Here is a 20,726-nt window from a genome sequence, read left to right on the forward strand (position 1 = left end):
TATCAGCCCCTGTATCTGGAAGGCCTTGGAACTTTTTCCTAGTGATTGTTAATGTAAACATGGGGTTGTTCTCTAAATAAGAAACTCAAAAAGTTCCAGGGAATCCCGTGGAGCCAAACGCCTTGTCCCCTCATTCTTGTTTAAAGATTGGATTAGTAGAGCGAAACATGGGCAAAAGCACTAGTCGAGCTATTCTTGCTCCTTGAGGATGACAAGGACACTCACCCCAGCTTTAATCATAATTTTAATTTCTCCAGTATAATCAAAGTCTATAATTCCTGGCAAAATTTTATTTCCTTTAAGTGCAGAACTACTTCTACCCAAAACTATACCTATTGAATTCTTTGGAGTAGGTTCAAATACTCCAGTCCCCAAGGCCTACACACCCATTTGTGGGGTCAATACTGCCCAGGTAGAGGTACAGAGGTCTAGTACTATACTTCCTGTGGTGCCTTGGACAAGGTCTTAGACAGTGAGGCATTTGAGGAATGAATCTGATGGGAACAGCTGGTCCACTCATCGCCCCATACACTTGTGTTTGGGGGGCCCAGGGCAGGCCCCTCCTCCTGTTTCCTGACGTGGGGATGAGATTTCCTTGAATGTCAGTTTTAGAGTGACACTCATTAGCCCATTAAGCCCCCTTTTGACATTTTGGGCAAACACCTGGATTTCCCCTGGGCTGATTTACTGCCCCTTTACCCGCAGGGCCATTCCTTTTGATGTGTCCTGACCTTCCGAATTGAAAACAATTCCTTGATCTAGCTCCACCTTGACCCTCGCTAAGGGCAGAAACAATTACCTGACCCATCACATGAGTGTCATCAATGTCCCTGAATAACTGGATAAAATCATTTAAATTCCCATTTCTATGGGGGCATATAGCCTCTTGACAGTATTTGTTAGCATTTTCATAGGGCAATTGCTTTGTGACCTGCATAGCTGAGTCCACATCCCCCAAAATGTGACTTTCCCAGGCAGTCAACAAACAGAAGAAGATTCTGAAGGTCCTTGAAGGACATCTCCTGCTCCTTTGTTAGGTAAAGCTTTCTAATCCTTAACAGCTGCAGCAGGTATCTGAGCATAAATAGCAAGATTATATGCAGTCTGTGCCATGAAGCCAGCATACTGTCCTGTACCAGTCAACATATCAAGGGTATGCTGGGAGAAACTCAAAGTGGCATTACTCAGTGTGGTATTATCACAGTTTTCCTGCATTTCGCCTCTCCATAACAAATAATCTCCCCCCAAAAGACAAGCCCTGCAAAGCTGCATCCAGTCACTGGGTGTAAGTTTGAGTTCTGCAAGAGATTCCAATAAAGCCACAGTGAAGGGGGCATGAGTTCCATAGGCTGTAACTGCTTCTTTTAGTTGCTTAATGTCCTTAAAGGCAGGTGGGTTATGCTGCCTGATCCTCTGTCCTTGCAGATCAATAATTTCCACAGCAGGATAAATTTGCCTTTCTCTACTTAGATTATTCAGTCTGTTTTGGATCTTTCAGATTTCCACCTCTAAGTCTATAGGGGTGGAAGCAGTAGCAAGAGGATTTGATGTGGCAAGGAATGGATTTTGCGGTGGAGGTCTCGTGGAGACATCTTAGTTTGCTCCCTTCCTTTCTTCTTTTTCTTACTTCTTTTTTATCAGTGCAATCTCCTTTTCTAAAATTTCTTCTTCCTCTTCTATATCCCTTTTAGTACTCTTAACTTCCCCCTCCTCAAAGCTCTTAATGGAATTCACAGATTCTATCCCCTGAATCTACTCAAAAGTTTTGTTCAAATTCTCCAATTGCTTTTACTTTTACATCATCACTGAGAAGAGCACCTCTGATTAAGCGCCATAGTGAAGATATCGCTACAGAGAATTCTTCTGGCCCTCTCTCTTTCAATGCTTTTTGAAGGTCAGCCTTTACCTGCTCCAAATCAGTAATATTAAAGCCCCCTGCATGTAGAAACCAGGGACTAAAGTCTAAAACTGTCATAATGACCTCTTCCACTGTCTCAATTTTAATACTGGTGCCTTGTTTCTCTAAAAGAACTAACAACTGACCTGTTAACCGGCCCCTTAACACTGGAACAGAATTACTTACACTCATTTTCAATTCATCCTCACCACTCAATTTCTTACCTGCTGGCCAGCCTTCCAAAGGTGATTTCTCAGGGTCCCCCTACTTCCCCATCTCGCTGAAGGGCCTCCCACTGTAATTCCTGATCATACCAGCAGGGTCTCCAATGCCTGCATTGGTCACCTGTGCCTGCATTACCCTCTCAGTACAGTTCACACGCCATGTACCATACGCAGCCACTGTACCGTATGCAAGCCGGGCAAGGGCCTGGAAATTGAAAGAACACACAAGAGACCTGGGTCATTCGAAAAGAGATCAGCCAAATTCCATTTATTCAACCTTGGGGAAATCCTTAAATACCTAGCTGCTGCACAAAGAATTTCCCCCAGGCAGGTGGGAAATTGCCACACCCAAGATGGGGGTAAACAGTGCCCTACAGCTAATCACCAGGCAGGGCAGAGGGAGCACAAAAACAAACAGAATGTTTTAACTGGCTGGCCAGAAACTGTTCTCAAAATGAACCCCAGGAGCAGTGGTAGACCCATGGGCCCTACACTTGGGCAGGCAGAAAGTACAATAAAGTAGCTTCCAAAGTAAGCAATATATGACAGAGACAATTAGCTACCTGAGAAATCACCCAAAGTCTCATTTTGCAACACTGAAGCAACCAAATTTCGCTACGGCCTATCATAACTGACAGACCATTTCAGAGGCAGGAAATTTTTTGAAACTGTCTTACCCTGTCTTGGCAAGATTTGACAATCCTGATTATCCACTTCAGTATGGATAGTGGCTCAGGCATGGGCAGTTCCTTGCCCAAAGGCCAGTTTCACCAATAACAAAACAAACTCAGAGCGGAGTGTCTTCCATGCTCAACATTCTTTCGGGAATACATTGTTGCTGTAAGGAGCAATCTTGTCTCATGTCAATGGAACCCTAAGTTATTTACGTGCCATTTCTACAGATCCTTGAAATGGTTGAAGTTTACCTATCTACACGTAATACAATCTCTATGTATCTAAAGAAACTAATTGACCTGACCATATGTACAACAAACATGAACAAATATTGACCTATAATATTTCAATTCCCAGCAACCACATGGTAGTTTACAACCATGTATAATGAGATCTGGTTCATAGATAGATAGATAGATAGATAGATAGATAGATAGATAGATAGATAGATGGATGGATGGATGGATGGATGGATGGATGGATAGATAGATAGATAGATAGATAGATAGATAGATAGATAGATAGATAGATAGATAGATGGTTTTTCGAGACAGGGTTTCTTTGTAGCTTTGGTGCCTATCCCGGAACTAGCTCTTGTAGACCAGGCTGGCCTCGAACTCCCAGAGATCTGCCTGCCTCTGCCTCCCGAGTGCTGGGATTAAAGGCATGCGCCACCACCGCCCGGCTTATCCCTGTTTTTTGAACAAACATAGTTTTCATCCCAACCCTCTCTCTAGTACAGGTAATAATCAACAACCCATAAATGGTGTTCCCAAACATAAGGACAAATATTTTTTGGTAAATGGGGCATCATCCTCTAGAATTACTTCCAGCTGTCATGGGATTATTGTTCTTTCAAGGTCTGTGAAGAATTGTGCTGGGATTTTGATGGAGATTGCATTGAATCTATAGATTGCTTTTGTTAGGATTGCCATTTTTATTATGTTGATACTTCTTATCCAAGAGCATTGGAGATCTTTCCATTTTCTGGTGCCTTCTTCATTTTCTTTCTTCAAAGACTTAAAGTTCTTGTCAAATATGTCTTTAATTCCTTGGTTAATGCTACTCCAAGATATTTAATGTTATATGTGGATATTGTGAAAGGTAATGTTTCTTTGATTTTCCTCTCAGCTTTTTTATCATTTGTGTATAGGAGTACTACTGTTTTTTTTTTTTTTGAGTTTATCTTGTATCCTACCATATCACTGGAGATATTTATTAGTTGTAGAAGTTCTTTGGTATAGTTTTTGGGGTCACCTATGTACAGTATCCTATCATCTGCAAATAATGAAAGTTTGACTTCTTTTTTTTCCATTTCGAATATCCTTGATCTCCTTTTATTGTCTTATTCCTATTGCTAAAATTCTAAGAACTATGTTGCAGAGATATGGAGAGAATGGACACACGTGCCTTGTTGCTGATTTTAATAGAATCACTTTAAGTATCTCTCCATTTAATTTGATGTTAGCTGTTGGGTTGCTGTATATTGCTTTTATTATATTTAGATATGATTCTTGTATCCCTTATCTCTCCAAGACCTTTATCATGAAGGGGTGTTGGATTTTGTCAAATGTATTTTCAGCATCTAATGAAATGATTATATTGTTTTCTTTTCTTTCAGTTTATTTATATGGTGGATTACATTGATAGATTTTCATATATGAACCAGCCCTGCATCCCTGGGTGGAAGCCTACTTGATCATGATGGATGATGTTTTTGATGTATTTTTAGACTGGTTTGCCAGTGTTTTTTTTTCTCATTTTTTTAATTCTTTTTAATTAAAATTTCCAACTGCTCCCCATTTCCCATTTCCCTCCCCCTCCTCCCACATATTGCCCCCTCCCCCACTCCCCTCCCCCTATCCCCACTCCTCTTCTCCTCCCCCCAGTCCATTCCCCCTCCCTCTCGATACTGAAGAGCAGTCCAAATTCCCTGCCCTACAGGAAGACCAAGGTCCTCCCACTTCTATCTAGGTCCAGGAAGGTGAGCATCCAAACAGGCTACGCTCCCACAAAGCCAGATCATGTATTAGGATCGAAACCTAGTGCCATTGTCCTTGGCTTCTCATCAGCCTTCATTGTCCTCCATGTTCAGAGAGTCCAGTTTCAACCCATGCTTATTCAATCCCAGTCCAGCTGGCCTTGGAGAGCTCCCAATAGATCAGTTCCACTGTCACAGTGGGTGGGTGCACGCCTCGTGGTCCTGATTTCCTTGCTCATGTTCTCCCTCCTTCTGCTCCTCATTTGGACCTTAAGAGCTCAGACCGTTGCTCCAAATTGGGTCTCTGTCTCTCTCTCGATCCATCGCCAGATGAAAGTTCCCGTGCCATTCTCCTTGGCCTCTCGTCAGCTCTCATTGTCCGCCACATTCAGAGAGTCCGGTTTTATCCCATGTTTTTTCAGTAGCAGTCCAGCTGGCCTTGGTGAGCTCCCAATAGATCGGACCCACTGTCTCAGTGGTTGGGTGCACTCCTCATGGTCCTGACTTCCTTGTTCATGTTCTCTCTCCTTCTGCTCCTCATTATAACCTTGGGAGCTCAGTCCGGTGCTCCAGTGTGGGTCTCTGTCTCTATCTCCATCCATCGCTAGATGAAGGTTCTATGGCGATATGCAAGATATTCATCAGTATGATTATAGGATAGGTTCATTTCAGGTTCCCTATCCTCAGGTGCCCCAATGAACTAACTGGAGACATTGCCCTGGGCATCTGGTAGCCATTCCAAGTTCAAGTCTCTTGCCAACCCTTAGGTGGCTCCCTTAACTAAGGTATGAGTTTCCCTGCTCCCCTATCCAACCTTCCTTTATCCCCAATCACCCCGATTCCCCCAGTTCCCCTCATCCTCTCCTTCACACTTTTCTCTCCCCATCACCCCTCATCCCCATCCCACCCCACCCCCAAGATTCCAATTTTTTGCCCATCAATCTTGTCTATTTCCCATAGCTGGGAGGATATCTATATGTTTTTCCTTGGGTTTACCCTCTTGTTTAGCTTCTTTAGGATAACAAATTATAGACTCAGGGGCCCCTAACCATGGCTAGAAACCAATTATGAGTGAGTACATCCCATGATCTTCTTTTTGGTCTGGGTTACCTCACTCAGGATCGTATTTTCTATTTCCATCCATTTGCATGCAAAATTCGAGAAGTCATTGTTTTTTACCACAGAGTAGTACTCTAATGTGCATATATTCCACACTTTCTTCATCCATTCTTCCATTGAAGGGCATCTAGGTTGCTTCCAGGTTCTGGCTATTACAAATAATGCTGCTATGAACATAGTTGGACAAATGCTTTTGTCATATGATAGGGCATCTCTTGGGTATATTCCCAAGAGTGCTATTGCTGGGTCCAGGGGTAGGTTGATCCCAATTTTTCTGAGAAACCGCCACACTGGTTTCCAAAGTGGTTGCACAAGTTTGCAGTCCCACCAGCAATGGATGAGGGTACCCCTTTCTCCACAACCTCTCCAGCAAAGGCTATCCTTGGTGTTTTTGATTTTAGCCATTCTGACAGGTGTAAGATGATATCTCAAAGTTGTTTTGATTTGCATTTCTCTGATCGCTAAGGAGGTTGAGCATGACCTTAAGTATCTTTTGGCCATTTTAAATTCTTCTGTTGAGAATTCCCTGTTCAGTTCAGTGCCCCATTTTTTAATTGGGTTAATTATCCTTTTAAAGTCTAGTTTCTTGAGTTCTTTATATATTTTGGAGATCAGACCTTTGTCTGTAGCGGGGTTGGTGAAGATCTTCTCCCAGTCAGTAGGCTGCCTTTTTGTCTTAATGACAGTGTCCTTTGCTTTACAGAAGCTTCTCAGTTTCAGGAGGTCCCATTTATTCAATGTTGCCCTTAATGTCTGTGCTTCTGGGGTTATACATAGGAAGCGATCTCCTGTGCCCATATGTTGTAGGGTACTTCCCATTTTCTCTTCTATCAGGTTCAGTGTGTTCAGATTGATATTGAGGTCTTTGATCCATTTGGACTTGAGTTTTGTGCATGGTGATAGATATGGGTCTATTTTCATTCTTCTACAGGTTGACATCCAATTGTGCCAGCACCATTTGTTGAAGATGCTTTCTTTCTTCCATTGTATACTTTTAGCTCCTTTATCGAAAATCAGTTGTTCTTAGGTTTGTGGGTTAAAATCCGGGTCTTCTATACGATTCCATTGGTCGACATCTCTGTTTTTATGCCAGTACCACGCTGTTTTCATTACTGTAGCTCTGTAATAGAGTTTGAAGTCAGGGATGGTAATGCCTCCAGAAGTTCCTTTATTGTATAAGATTGTTTTGGCTATCCTGGGTTTTTTGTTTCTCCATATAAAGTTGATTATTGTCCTTTCAAGATCTGTGAAGAATTTTGATGGGATTTTAATGGGGATTGCATTGAATCTATAAATTGCCTTTGATAGAATTGCCATTTTTACTATGTTGATTCTCCCAATCCAAGAGCAAAGGAGATCCTTCCATTTTCTGGTATCCTCTTCAATTTCTTTCTTCAATGCCTTAAAGTTCTTGTCAAATAGATCTTTCACTTCCTTGGTTAGAGTTACCCCAAGATATTTTATGCTTTTTGTGGCTATCGTGAAAGGTGATGATTCTCTTATTTCCCTCTCTGCTTCCATATCCTTTGTGTATAAGAGGGCGACTGATTTTTTGGAGTTGATCTTGTATCCTGCCACATTACTAAAGGCATTTATCAGCTGTAGGAGTTCTTTGGTGGAGTTTTTGGGGTCGCTCATGTACACTATCATATCATCTGCAAATAATGAAAGTTTAACTCCTTCCTTTCCAATTCGAATTCCCTTGGTCCCCTTATGTTGTCTTATCGCTATTGCTAGAACTTCAAGCACTAGATTGAAGAGGTATGGAGAGAGTGCACAGCCTTGTCATGTTCCTAATTTTAGTGGGATGGCATTGAGTTTCTCTCTATTTAATTTGATGTTAGCTGTTGGCTTGCTGTAAATAACTTTTATTATATTTAGGTATGGCCCTTGTATCCCTAATCTCTCCAAGACTTTTATCAAAAAGGGATGTTGAATTTTATCAAATGCTTTTTCAGCATCTAATGAAATGATCATAAGGTTTTTTTCTTTCAGTTTATTTATATGATGGATTACATTGATAGATTTGTGTATTTTGAACCAGCCCTGCATCTCTGGGATGAAGCTTACTTGATCATAATGGATAATTTTTCTAACGTGTTCTTCGATTTGGTTTGCCAGTATTTTACTGAGGATTTTTGTGTCGATGTTCATGAGTGAGGTAGGCCTGTAATTCTCTTTCTTGGTTGAGTCTTTGTGTGGTTTTGGTATCAGGGTAACTGTAGCTCATAAAAGAAATTTGGCAATGACTCTTCTGTTTCTATATTGTGAAATACATTAAGGAGTATAGGTATTAGGTCTTTTTGGAAGTTCTGGTAGATTTCCGCATTGAAACCATCTGGTCCTGGGTTTTTTTTGGTAGGGAGGTTTTTGATAACAGCTTCTAATTCTTTGCGACTAACAGGTCTATTTAGATTGTACACCTGGTCCTGGTTTAACTTTGGTATATGGTACTTATCTAAAAAAGTGTCCATTTCTTTTACATTTTTCAGTTTTGTGGCATACAGGCTTTTGCAGTAAGATCTAATGATTCTCTGAATTTCCTCTGTGTCTGTGGTTATGTCCCCCTTTTCATTTCTGATTTTATTAATTTGGATATTCTGTTTTTGCTGTTTGATCAGTTTGGATAGAGGTTTATCAATCTTGTTGATTTTCTCTAGGAACCAGCTTTTTGTTTCATTGATTCTTTGGATTGTTTTCTGTGTTTCTATTTTGTTGATTTCAGCCCTCAGTTTGATTATTGCCAGTCTTCTACCCTTCCTAGGTGATTCTGCTTCTTTTTTTCTAGAGCTTTCAGGTGGGCTGTTAAGTCTCCAATGTGTGCTTTCTCTATTTTCTTTAAGTGGGCACTTAGTGCTATGAACTTTCCTATTAGGACTGCTTTCATAGTGTCCCATAGGTTTGAGTATGTTTTTTTATTTTTATTGAATTCAAGGAAGACTTTAATTTCTTTCTTTATTTCTTCCTTGATCCAGGTGTGGTTCAGTAGTTGACTGTTCAGTTTCCATGAGTTTGTAGGCTTTCTGGAGGTAGCATTGTTCTTGAATTCTAACTTTAATCCATGGTGATCCTATAAGACACAGGTGGTTACTAATATTTTTTTTGTAACTGTGGAAGTTTGCTTTGTTACCGAGTATGTGGTCAATTTTTGAGAAGGTTCTATGAGCTGCAGAGAAGAAGGTATATTCTTTCCTATTTGGGTGAAATGTTCTGTAGATGTCTGTTAAGTCTATTTGATTCATTACCTCCATTAATTCTCTTATTTATCTGTTAGGTTTTTGTCTGATTGACCTGTCCATTGGTGAGAGAGAAGTGTTGAAGTCTCCTACTGTTAGTGTGTGTGGTTTGATGGCTGCCTTGAGTTTTAGTAATGTTTCTTTTACATAAGTGGGTGCTTTTATATTAGTGGCATAGATATTCAGGATCGAGACTTCATCCTGATGAATTGTTCCTGTTATGAGTACAAAATGTCCCTCTCCATCTCTTCTGATTGATTTTAGTTTGAAGTCAACTTTGTTAGAAATTAGTATGGCCACACCTGCTTGTTTCTTAGTCCATTTGCTTGATAAGCCTTTTCCCAGCCCTTTACTCTGAGTAGATGCCTGCCTTTGTGGTTGAGGTGTGTTTCTTGTAAACAGCAGAATGTTGGATCCTGTTTTCGTATCCAATCTCTTAGCCTGTGCCTTTTTATAGGTGAGTTGCATCCATTGATATTAAGTGATATTAATGACCAGTGGTTGTTAACTCCGGTCATTGTTTTGGTAGTAGAGTTTGTGTGTTTCCCTTCTTCAAGTTGTGCTGGTGAAGGGTTTCTCAATGTCTGAGTTATTGTGTGCATTGTTGGACTCCTTGGTTTGTGATTTTCCTTCTATTACTTTCTGTAAGGCTGGATTTGTGGCTACGTATTGTTTAAATTTGTTTTTATCCTGGAAATTTTTGTTTTCACCATTTATAGTGAATGAAAGCTTCGCTGGGTATAGTAGTCTGGGCTTGCATCCATGGTCTCTTAGTTTCTGCAGTACATCTATCCAGGACCTTCTGGCTTTCCTGGTTTCCATAGAGAAGTCAGGTGTAAGTCTGATAGGTTTACCTTTATAAGTAACTTGACCTTTTTCCTTTGCAGCTCTTAATATTCTTTCTTTATTCTGTTTGTTTTGTGTTTTGATTATTATATGGCGAGGGGATTTTTTTTTGATCCAGTCTATTCGGTGTTCTGTATGCTTCTTGAACCTTCATAGGTATATCTTTCTTTAGGTTGGGAAAGTTTTCTTCTATAATTTTATTAAATATATTTTCTGGACCATTGAGCTGCACTTCTTCGCCTTCTCCTACCCCTATTATTCTTAGGTTTGGTCTTTTTATTGTGTCCCAGATGAGAGTTCGTTGGATTTACTGATTTCTTTGATCAGTGCGTTTATTTTCTCTATGGTATCTTCAGAATCTGAGATTCTTTCTTCTATCTCTTGTATTCTGTTGGTTATGCTTGTTTCTGTAGTCTCTATTCGTTTACCTAGATCTTCCATGTCCAGCTGGCCCTCTGTTTGTGTTTTCTTCCTTGCCTCCATTTCAGTTTTCAGGTCTTGAACTGTTTCCATTATCTCTTTGATTGTTTTTCCTTGGTTTCCTAGGATATCATTCACTGATTTACTCAATTCTTCAAACTTTCTGTTAATCTTCTCATCCATTTCTTTAAGGGAGTTTTTTTTTTTTTATCTCCTGTTTAAGTCCATTTTTTCTACTTCTTCTTGATTAAGGTGTTCATGTCCTCCTGTTGTAAGTTGCTGGGTTCTGGTGGTTTCATGTTGTTTTTCAGATTGTTGGGTGAATTCTTGCATTGGCACCTGCCCATCTCTTCCTCCGAATGCTCCCCTGTGGATCTTCTTTTACAGGATCAGGTCTCCTTGCCCACTGATATATCTTCTGGTGCCAAGATCAGGTCTCCTTGCTGGCCAGGTAGCTCACAAACAAAAGGCCTACCTTGTTTGCTGCAGGCAGGCTATTGAGACAAAGGGACTCCCTCCTGCCTCTTTGTACTCAGGACTCGATCCCAGCTCCCAAACAGGCAGATCTGGGTGATGTTATGTGCCCAAAAAGGGGAGGGAGACACAAGCGGGGGATTCTGGAAGGAAGCTGGGTGGGGTAGGAAGAGAGAGGCAGTAGCCGGGGAGTATAGCCCCTGTAGGAAGACCAGAAAGTATAGGGGGATGAAGAACGTCTGTGCTCTGTGTCCCAGGCTTCTGCCGCGGGTCAGAAACTCACTCACCCCAGTGATGGCTCTCCTGGCATCTAGATCAGATCTCTTTGCTGGCCAGGTAGCTCGCAAACAAAGGGCCTACCTTGCTTGCTGCAGGCAGGCTATTGAGACAAAAAAGCTCTGGTTATTTTTCTATAGTAGTGTTTTTGTGTTTTCCTTCTTTGGGTTATGCTGGTGTGTTGTTATCAGGTGTCTGTGCTATTGTGGATGTAGTTAGCTTCCTTGGGTTGAGGTTTTCTTTCTAGTACTTTCTGTAAAGCTGCATGTGTGGATACATAGTATTTAAATCTGTTTTTGTCACACAATATCTTGTTTTCTCCATTGATGGTGAATGAAAGTTTTTCTGGGTATAGTAGTCTGGGCTTACATCCATGGTCTCTTATTGTCTGAAGTACATTTATCCAGGACCTTCTTACTTTCATGGTTTCCATTGAGACATCTGGTGTAATTCTTACATGCTTACCTTTATATGTAACTTGACATTTTTCTTTGCATCTTTTAATATTTTTTCTTTTTTTTGTATGTTTTGTGTTTTAATTATTATATGGTGAGGGTATTTTTTTATCCAGTCTACTTGGTGTTCTATAAGGTTCTTGTACCTTGATAAGGATATTCTTCTTCAGGTTGGGAAAGTTTTCTTCTAAATTTTGTTGAATATATTTTCTGTGCCTTTGAGCTGGGGTTCTTCTCCTTCTATCTCTATTATTCTTAAATTTGTTTTTTTCATGGTGTTCCACATTTTCTGCATATTTTGTGTTAAGTATTTGTTGGATTTTTTGAGTTTATTTCCTGTGACTAACATGAAATGTCCTTTTTTTGTCTCTTTTGGTTGATTTTAATTTGAAGTCTATTTTGTTTGATATTGAGGTACTTGCTTGTTTCTTAGGTCCATTTGATTGGAATTTTTTCCCAACACTTTACTCTGAGGTCTTTGAGGTTATGGTGTGCTTCTTGTATGCAGAAGGGTAGATTCTGGTTTTTTTTTTAATCCAATCTGTTAATCTGTGTTTTTTTTTTATAGGTGAATTTAAACCATTTATATTAAGGGATGTTAATGATCAGTGATTGCTATCCACTGTTAATTTGTTTTCATTGTTGGTGATGTTATTTTGTTTGTCTTTCCATTCTTTGGGATTTTCTGCTGTGAGATAATCAATTGTCTATGTTTTTGTTGATGTGCCCAACTTCCTTGGGTTGTAGTTCTTTGTGTGGGGCTGGATTTGTGACTAGGTATTGGTTAAATCCAGTTTTGTCATGGAATATCATGTTTTATCCTTATATGGTGATTGAAAGTTTTGCTGGCTATAGTGTCTAGGCTGACATCCCTGGTCTCTTAATGTCTGCATAACACTTGACAAGGACCTTTTAATTGTCTCCATTGAGATGTCAGGTGTAATTCTAATAGGTCTGCCTTTACATATTACTTTGACTTTTTCCTTTGCAGTTCTTAATATTTTTTATTTATTCTGTATGTTAGTGTTTTGTTTATTATGTGGCAAAGGGACTTTTTTTTTGATCCAGTCTATTTGCTGTTCTATAAGCTTCTTGTATCTTCATAGACATATCTTTCTTTAGGTAGGGGAATTTTCTTCTATGATCTTTGTTAAATATATTTTCTCTGCTTTTGAGTTTAACTTCTCTTTTTACCCCTATTATTCTTGGTTTGGTCTTATATAGTGTCTTATATTTCCTGGATATTTAGTGCTAAGCTTTTATTAGATTTAATACTTTCTTTGATTGATGAGTCTATTTCCTCTATTTTATCTTCAGAGCTTGAAATTCTCCATTCCATCTCATGTATTCTGCTGTTTATGCTTGCATTTGTGGATCCTGCTCATTTTATCATACTTTCTGTTTCTATAATTCCCTTGGCTTGTGTTTTCTTTATTGTCTCTATTTAATTTTTTATGTCTTGAGTGGTTTCTTTCATATGTTTCATTGCTTTCTCTAGGTTTTCTTTAAGGGATTTATTGATGTCTTCCAATTTTTATTTGTCTTTTTCTTCATTTCGTTGAGGGAATTTCTCATTTTCTCTTTAAGAGCCTCAAACATTCTCCTGAAGTTATATTTTAGGTCATTTTCTTCTGGTTCATCCATATTTGGTTGTTGAAGTCTTGCTGTTGTAGAGTCTTTCAGTTTTATTGGTGTTGTGTTGCTCTTTGTGGTGTTGCATGTGCTCTTACTTTGCCTACCCATCTTTTCTTGTAATTGGTGTAGTAGGGGCTCTCTGTGACTCTGGTTGTCAATCTTCCAGTTTCCAGTGGATCCAATGCTCAGATGGTTTCTCCTCCTTGTGAAAGCAGTGCTACATATTCAGTTTCCCCATTACTAAAGGTTGCTCAGCACTCCTAGGGTTTGGTCTGCTACCATCACTTTCACTTTCTTATGCCTTCTCTGGCCTAATTTGCCAGCTCAGAACTGTTTATGAAAATCTCCCTGGTCTAGATCTGCTCCTGTGGAGGTCTCTGGCTTGGAATTGGTCCCACAGAGTTTCTGACTCAGACCTACTCCCTCAGAGGTTCCAGACTCATGACTAGGCCTTCAGAGGTCTTTAGTTCCTGTCCACTCTTTTGGATGTCGCAGACTCATGCCTGGACCCTCAAAGGTCCTAGCTCAGGCCTATATCCTGGAGGTACCAAAATTATGCCTGGACTCATAGGGGTCCTGGCTCAGGTCTAATCCCTTGAAAGTCCCAGACTAACACCTGGACCCACAGGTCTCTGGTTTCTGCCTATAGCCTCATAGGACCTAGGCTCATTCCTGAACCTGCAGAAATCTCCGGCTCTGGCCCACTCCCTCAGTGGTTGCTCCCTTGTACCTTCTCCTGTAAAGTTTTCTGCCTCAGGTCTGTTGTGGCCTAGGTCACAGGCTCAGTCCTGTTTCTGTAAACATTCCTGGTCTGGATCCACTCCCACTCTGTGGAGCTCACCTTCCCAGGTCAGCTCCAGCCTAGGTCACTGACTCAGTCCTGCTTCCAAGGAGTTCTCCACCTCAGGCCTACTCTGACCAAGGTTGCGATCCCAATCCTGCTTATGCAAATGTCTCTGTAATGTATTTGCTCCTGGTCCTGCGAAGTTAACTGTCCTAGGACCACCCTAGCCTAGGTCACTGGCTCAGTCCTCCTATAGAGTTCACTGCCTCTGGCCTCCTTCAGCCTAGGTTGCTTGATTCTGTCCTACTCCTGTGAAGTTCGCTCTCTCTGGCCTACTCCAGCCCCTATTGCTGGTTCAGCCCTGTACCTGTAGAGTTTGCTACCTCAGACCTGCTCTGGCCTAGGTTCCTGGCTTAGTCCTACTCTTATGTAGTTTACTACCTCAGGCCCACTCTTGCCCAGGCTGCTGGCTCAGTCCTGCTCCTGTGAAGGTTGCTGCCTCAGGCCTGCTCTGGCCTCGGTCACTGGCTCAGTCCTGATTCTATGGAGTTTGCTGCCTTCTTTATTGGTATTTCAACACAGGGTTTATCAGTGAATCTTTGGTGCCTGTCCTAGAATTCACTTTTGTCAAATTTGCTCTCTGGATTTTCTCAGCTGTGTTGGTTTGGCCCCTCCAGATTTTCTGCTGTTTCTTTTTGACAACTATTTTTAGCTATCATTGACAGTTTCCTGCAGACTGATACTTTCATGTCCTCACTTGGATCATAAAGTTCCAAAGTCCCCATCCTTTCAATCTCTGTAACATGCCTGACTAGGAGGACTAAGGGTGTTCTAAAGAGACATATTTCTCACTATGGCTAACAAATAGTAAAATTGCGGACCCGTGAAATTCAAATTTGCATAGAAATCTCATTCAGGGAAATGACTGAGTCCTCAGGGTGAGAATTTCTTGACAAAAGAAACCTTTATTTTTTTTTTGTTGGACCACATTGCAGGGGAAACAGGGGGAGAGAATGGTAGAGAGTTTTGTATATGGGAAAAATCATTATAAGGTTTCATTAAATTACTTAGTATTGCTTATATTTTATTTTATTTCTAAACCTGTTAGGGCCCCAAGGGTAGACTAGTTACCTTATATTTTCATCACTGTCTCAAATTTGTCCAACTAGATAAAAACCATGTTTTCAATTGTCATTAATAGTTTGCTTTTGTCTTTTCTGTTTTTATTTTTCAAAAATTTCCTACTAGAAATTTTTATTCATTTTACATATCAACCACAGTTCCTGCTTCCACTCAACTTCCCTCCAGCTCACTTCATATCCATTCCTCCTAAAGGGTGAGGCCTCCTATAGGGAGTCAAAAAAGACTGGTGCATTAAGTTGAGGAAAGAACAAGCTTCTTTCCCTACATCAAGGCTGAGCAAGGAATCCCATCATAGGCAATGGTTTCTAAGAAGCCAGTTGATGCACCTGGGATACATCCTGGTCCCACTATCAGGGACACTTCAAACATACCAAGGTACACATCTGTTGTCCACATGCAGAAGGTATAGTTTTGTTCTATTCAGTCTTCCCAACTGTTGGTCTAGAATCCATGAGATCCAATTAGCTTAGATCAGCTATCTCCATGAATGTCCACTTCATGATCTTAATATGCCCCTTGTTTATATAATCTTTCCTCCCTCTCTTTCACTGGACTCCCAGAACTCAGTCTGGTGCTTGACTGTGAATCTCTGCATTTGCTTCTATCAGTTACAGGACAAAGGGTATATGATGATAGTTAGAGTAGCCACCAATCTGAGTATAGGAGAAGGCCAGATATGGCACCCTCTCCACCATTGCTAAGACACTTAGCAAGGGTCATTCTTGTAAATTGCTGGGAATTTCTGTAGCCCCATATTTCTCCACAAACTCATAATGGCTCATTTGAAGGTAACTCTTTCATTGCTGAATCCATTCCTCCCCGAACTTGACCATCCTTTTCTATCATGTTCTCATCCCTTATCCTCTCCTCACTACCATGCCCATGTACAATTTACTCAGGAGATCTCATTTAATTCCTCTTCCAAGGACAATTTATGCATCACTCTCAAGATCCTCCTTAATTTTTAGCTTCTCTGGATTTGTAGATTATAGTCTGGTTATACTTTGCTTTATATTTAATACCTACTTATTAGTGATTACATACTGTGTTTTTTTTCTGGATATGGGTTACCTCACTCAGGATGACTATTTTCTAGTTCCATTCAGTTTCCTGCAAATTTCATGATGTCGTTTGTTTTTTTTTTTACACCCAAGTAATATTCCATATGTAAATGTACCACATTTTCCTTATACATTGTTTGGTTGAGGAACATTTAGGTTGGTTTCAGGTTCTGGATATTATGAATAATGCTCCCATAAACAAAGCAAGTATCCTTGTGGTATGACTGAGCATTCATTAGGTATATACCCAAACCGGTAATGCTGGGTCTTGAGGGTAGATTCATTCCCAATTTTCTGGTATACTGCTATATTGATTTCCAAAGTGCCTGTATAAGTTTGTACTTTCATCAACAATGGAGAACTGTCCTCCTTCCTTCACATCATTTCCAAGAAAAGTTGTCCTCGGTCTTTTCCCCATTCTGACAGGTGTAAGATTGTGTCTCAGAGTCCTTTGATTTAAATTTCCCTGATCAATAAGTATGTAGAGCAATTCCTTAAATGTCTTTTGGCCAATTGAGATTCTTCCACTCTGAATCCTCTGTTTTAAACTGTACCCTAATTTTTAAGTGATGTTTAGTTTGGGATATATATATATATATATATATATATATATATATATATATATATAATAGTGTGACTTTGAATTTCTTTTTTTAAAATACTTATTTATTTATTTATTTATTTATTTATGATGTATACAATATTCTGTCTGTGTGTATGTCTGCAGGCCAGAAGAGGGCGCCAGACATCATTACAGATGGTTGTGAGCCACAATGTGGTTGCCGGGAATTGAACTCAGGACATTTTGAAGATCAGGCAATGCTCTTAACCACTGAGCCATCTCTCCAGCTCGTGACTTTGAATTTCTGACTGTTCCAAAACTCACTCTGTAGGCTATACTGTCCTAGAACATCAGATAAATCTACCCACATTATCTCCAGATTGTCTGCATTATTGATGGGCCCATCACTATATGACATATTCTTTTAATTGTCTTAATAAGAAAGAGTGGCTGAACCTGGTTGCTTAGGGTTACCAGGACTTAGTCTCTATTTCTTACTGCTTAACAAGAAAGCATGTATCAAATGCAATCCTTCTGCCATAAAAATCTCCTGTCTTCAACTATGAATAATAAAGTTTTTATTTATATATGAGTCTGTTATAATACATCATGAGCCTAAGGCACAGTTCTGACTTTATTCTATAAATGGCAAAAACCCTCACTCTTAAAGATAATTGCCTTTTGAATAGAGTTATGGCTAATGCTGTTTTTACTCCATCAGAGGAGGAGCTGTAATCAGGCATGGTGACACAGTCCTGAAGCCATGGTACTTATAAAGAAGAGACAGAAATTTCAGGATTTTTAAGTTATCCAAGGTGAGAATGTAAATTGAATATGGAGGGAGACCCAGGTTCCAAGGAAGACTGTTTGGTTCATGTCAGTGTCCAGAGTGCTCCCTGCAATTCTCATAGGCAAAAGCAAACTTTTTCTCAAGTTAGAATAGCTCACCAAGTCTGTTCATTTAATAACAGCTTTCAGAATGGTGACAGGTGAAATATATATCATGCAGGAAACAAATCCACATCATTTTTCTGAATTATCTTTCACTAGTTTGGAATGTGGAATTACAGAGTTTCTTCCTCATTTAATTAAAAAAAGAATATTCTTGATACTCTTTAGGAAAACTAATGTTTGAATAATTATCAAATAATACAAATATATATGCAATATGATGGAGCATTGCTGCACCAATTATATGATGCATTAAATGATGGAACTGATATATAAAAATATTAAATTTTTAAATAAATTCTTCAATGCAAAAATGAAAGTCTTATGATCTAAGGTGGCTTAATTGATTATAAAAATTTGAAGAGATTGACTTATTTTTTCAAAAACAAGCTTTTGGTTTCATGCATTTCTGCTATCAATCATCAATATTTTTAAATTATACTTTTATTATTGAAAGTTTCATACAAGTGTATTTTAATTATATTCAGCACTTCCCTGAAGCCTTCCCAGATCTGACATGGCCTTCTCTTCCCTCCCAGTATCTTATCCTTTATAAAAATCCTCACAGGTGTGCACCCACACACTGAAACAATGGGGATGTTCTATCAGGAACTCACCAAGGCCAGCTGGACTGGGTCTGAAAAAGCATGGGATAAAACCGGACTCGCTGAATATAGCGGACAATGAGGACTACTGAGAACTAAGAACAATGGCACTGGGTTTTGATCCTACTGCACATACTGGCTTTGTGGGAGCCTAGGCAGTTTGGATGCTCACCTAACTAGACCTGGAAGGAGGTGGGTGGTCCTTGGACTTCCCACAGGGCAAGGAAGATTGCTCTTCGGGCTGATGAGGGAGGGGGACTTGATTGGGGGAGGGGGAGGGGGAGGGAAATGGGAAATGGTGGCGGGGAGGAAGCAGAAATCTTTAATTAATAAATAAATAAATTAAAAAAATCCATTATCTGAAAAAAAATCTTCACAGGTTTAATTTGTTGTTCCTTTTTGTTGTTGTTATAATTTTTATTCATTTTACATACCAACCACAGTTTCCCCTCCTTTCCTCCTTCCACCATCCTATCCCCCACCCCATCCCACATCTACTTCTCAGAAAGAGTAAGGCCTGCCTTGGGGGATCAACAAAGCCTGGCCCTTCAAGTTGAGGCAGGACCAAGTTGCTCCCACTGCATGAAGGTTGAGCAAGGCACCCCACCATGGGAAATTGGCTCCAAAAAGTCAGCCCATGCACCAGGGATGTCTTATCTCACACCCCTGCATAGCATCAAGCTGGAGTCTGGATAATGTATTACAGCATGAAAAGTAAAGAAAACATCCCCAAGTGGAAAAGGAAGAGAGTAACTGTCCATCAGTACAGTGACTCTCTGTCAAGAGCCCCAAGAAATCAATGAAATCTTGTCTAACTTACTAGTAAATAGCAAAAAGGCAGATTATAAACTTAATGTATAATAGTGTTATGTGTGTTTAACAGTAATGAGTAATTGAAATTAAACAGTTGTCTTAGCACAAAAATGGAAATACTTAATCTCCTACAAAGTGGATAAAGGACTTGTATGAGGTAAACTATAAACCTGATTGATGAGATCAAATAATATCTAAATAAATGAGGAACACTCCATGTGTGTTGAGTTGGAAGAAGAGGAAAAAAAGGAAGAGATTCTATACTTGTCTAGTGTTTTACATATTTGTCAAACTAAAATTTCATGTCATTATTTAAATAAAAACAAAGCAAATTATTCAGCTTCTTATCCTCAATTTTACTGTTCCATTCAGCATGGTTCATTGGCAGAAAGTTCACATACAAGCAAAATTAAAGAAATTTTCTGCAATTTTGTAGTATACAATAATAACACATTTGCATCTTATTTCTGTAGCAACTTCCTATAGGAAGCTTCATATTTAATGTTTCTTATTCACATAACAGTGAGAAGAATGTTAGACTCTTTGAAGGTGATTGCCTCTGCATGATTCTGTGTTCTTTTGTCCTTAATTTTCTGTTGTTAACAATAGTACAGGACGCATCCAGAACCCTTCTTCCTTCTGCCCCCTTTCCTCTTTGGGCACATAACACCATCCAGCTCAGTCTGTCTGGCGCTGGGGGCAAATCCTCAGGGCAAGTAGGCAGGCGAGACTCCCTTTGTCTTTCCAGCCTGCCTGCATCAAGCAAGGTAAGGCCTTTGTTTACAAACTACCCAACCTGCACGGAGATCTGATCTAGGTACCAGGAGAGACAGCAGCAGGGTGAGTTTGTGACCTGACCGGCGGCGGTGGAAGCAGCCCTGGACAGGGAATTCTGAAGTTCCTCATTCCCCACCCTGGGCTCCCTGCAGGGGCTCTACACCCTGCATACTGCCTCTCTCTTCTTGTCCCACCCAGCTTGCATCCAGAACCCTTCTTCCTTCTGCCCCCTTTCCTCTTTGGGCACATAACACCATCCAGCTCAGTCTGTCTGGCGCTGGGGGCAAATCCTCAGGGCAAGTAGGCAGACAAGACTTCCTTTGTCTCTCCAGCCTGCCTGCATCAAGCAAGGTAAGGCCTTTGTTTACAAACTACCCAACCTGCAGGGAGATCTGATCTAGGCACCAGGAGAGACAGCAGCAGGGTGAGTTTGTGACCTGACTGGCGGCGGCGGAAGCAGCCCTGGACAGGGAACTCTGAAGTTCCTCATCCCCCACCCTATACTCCCTGGGCTCCCTGCAGGGGCTCTACACCCTGCATACTGCCTCTCTCTTCTTGTCCCACCCAGCTTGCATCCAGAACCCTTCTTCCTTCTGCCCCCTTTCCTCTTTGGGCACATAACACCATCCAGCTCAGTCTGTCTGGCGCTGGGGGCAAATCCTCAGGGCAAGTAGGCAGATGAGACTTCCTTTGTCTTTCCAGCCTGCCTGCATCAAGCAAGGTAAGGCCTTTATTTACAAACTACCCAACCTGCAGGGAGATCTGATCTAGGCACCAGGAGAGACAGCAGCG

General features: G+C 40.4%; 1 protein-coding gene across 1 annotated transcript in view; it reads right to left on the reverse strand.

The window, feature by feature from the left end:
* Positions 1-20,726, reverse strand: part of LOC130871005 (zinc finger protein 431-like) — a 230,268-nt gene that overhangs the window by 182,411 nt on the left and 27,131 nt on the right. The gene's annotated exons all lie outside the window — the stretch shown is intronic.

The sequence above is a fragment of the Chionomys nivalis genome, chromosome 3, assembly GCF_950005125.1.
Source record: "Chionomys nivalis chromosome 3, mChiNiv1.1, whole genome shotgun sequence".
NCBI classification, from domain to species: domain Eukaryota; kingdom Metazoa; phylum Chordata; class Mammalia; order Rodentia; family Cricetidae; genus Chionomys; species Chionomys nivalis.